This window comes from Cervus elaphus, chromosome 29, assembly GCF_910594005.1.
Source record: "Cervus elaphus chromosome 29, mCerEla1.1, whole genome shotgun sequence".
NCBI classification, from domain to species: Eukaryota; Metazoa; Chordata; class Mammalia; order Artiodactyla; family Cervidae; genus Cervus; species Cervus elaphus.
Genome location: NC_057843.1, coordinates 63080801 through 63083239, shown reverse-complemented (window position 1 = coordinate 63083239; position 2439 = coordinate 63080801).

The window sequence follows — 2439 nt, the reverse complement described above, 5'->3', positions numbered from 1 at the left end:
GGAAGATAAGAGAATACTGAAAGAAAAATAGGGAGAGAATGGGGTGGGGGGAAGGAAGGAAAGTGATGGGAAGTGGTAGAATGGTGGGGGGAGGAGTCACGGTCAGCACCTACTCACAAGGCAGGGAGACCAAAAGTGTAGAGAGACCAAAGCACAGCTTCTACTGTTCCCGCGCCTGCCTGCCCATCTTAAGCACCTTTGGTGGAGGAGGCTTTGCAATTTAAATAGATAAAGTGAAACAGTGGTTTATACAACAGCCTTAGTATGTATACCCTGGGTGATCATGGCAAGCACAGGTGTGATCCAATAGTAAAGAACACAACATCAGAAGTTTCCACAGAAGTTGCTGGAACCAGAGGCAAGAAGGCCCATTTGTGTTTAAAAACATTAGCCTAATGCTCTGATCACTGAATTTTCTTCAGCACTTTTTTGAAAATGCACTAATTTTCTAATTGACTTAGAAATCAAAGGAAAAAAATTGCACTCACAGCTTTAGAAGTATTGATTGAGGGAAAACACACAGCCTAAAAGTTGTGAATTATGTTTTATCCAGTACCTTACTGAGGACATGACCTGAGAATCAACCTGTCAAATAACTCTGAGGAACTGCTCCCCCAAGGTATGGGGGGAGCCAGGATATATGGGAGTTTGGGGCACATGTGGTAAAGAACATACCTGTGTATGCAGGAGACATAAGAGACGTGCGTTTGATCCCTAGTTGGGAAGATCTGGAGGAGGAAATGGCAACCCACTCTAATATTCTTGCCTGGATAATCCCACAGACAGAGGAGCCCCTGGCGGGCTACAGTCCATAGAGTAGCAAAGAGTCAGATACAACTGAAGTGACTTACCACATCACTGAAATAATACCGTCAAACGTCAAAAGAGGAAAGCTAATCAGAAAAAAACAGAAAGCTCAAGTTGATGATTTTAGTGCTTTTCTATGTATGCAAGATGCAAGAGTCTGGGCTCATTGAAACTACTCCTTTGACATGCCTCTTAGCTCTCTAACCTGAGTTTCCCTCAGGGGCACTGACAGAGGGGAACTGCAGTGGCTGATGTTTTGATGGTGGGCAACATTCATGCTTTAAAAAAAAAAAATTAAATTTTTATTGTGGTTTAGGTGTTTTACAATGTTGTGTTATTTTCCTCTGTACAATAAAGTAAATCTGTATGTACGTACATTATGCCCACCCTCTTGGACCTCCCTCCTACCCACCTTCAGTCCAGCCCCTCTAGGTCACCACAGGGCATAGGGTTGAGCTCCCCGTGAGATACAGCAGGTTCCCACTCGCTATTTGACACGTAGCAGTGTATATATATGTATATATGTCAATTTCATTCTCGTAACTCATCCCCTGTCCCCTCTGTGTCCACATGCTTCTTTTCTACGTCTGTGTCTCTATTCCTGCCCTGGAAATAGGTTCTCTGTACCTTTTTTCTAGATTCCACCTATAGGCACTAATATATGATACTGGTTTTTCTCTTTCTGACTTATTTCACTCTGTATGACAGTCTCTGGGTCCATCCACATCTCTACAAATGACCCAGTTTTGTTCCTTTTTGTGGTATTCATTCTCAACTGATGAAATGACAGGCAACAGATTTTAGTCTGCAAAGGGGAAGAAGAAAACAGGCAAAGCTAGCCTTCAGGGCCAATCCTTCTCACTGTCTGTTCTGTCCTGCACATCTGCCCACAGCCAGAAGAATATTTAAAATGCCAATGATTCACTCTATAGCAGACCAGCTGAGTTGAAACTACAGTCCTGCATTGTCTGGGTATGTAGTAAACAGGGTGGAATGAGAAATTGTTCCTGCCTTCCAATGGCCACAATCCAGGGGACAGACAGGATGAAGAGGTGGAGAAGTTATATGAGAACTGGTTTGAAATATATCTGATACAGATTTTTGTCTAACTGATTTGTGGGTAAAAGAAAATACTGTATTTTCTACAAATTTATCACTTACTATTTCAGAAAATAGGATTCCTCTTTCAAATAATGCTTACTTTTCAAAGTGGTAATGTTGGGGAACCACTGACCTAAACTGTCTTCCATGGCCAGGCAAGATAATAACCGCTTGCATAAGTTGTCTCACAACAGGAGGTCCTGATAAGGAGCACAGAACTAATAAGCTACCACCAGTCAGAAGAATTCAGGAGGGGCCAAAAGGCAGGGGGAGACACCAGCCTGTAATACGTCCTGCCAACCGCCCAAGAGACCTTTGCACTGGAATCAGTCTTTGCTGAGAGAGGCACAGGCTGCCAGAAAGGACCCTGAATCAGACAGAATCTGGTACAAGCACAACGGGGAAACTAAGCCCACACTCCCGGAAAACCCAAACTGCGAGCCACGAGACAGAGCAATTCTCCTGGGCTCCCTTCTGCTCTTCTCCACCCAGGAGCCCCTTCCCATGAAGTCTTTTGCTTTGTCAGTACAT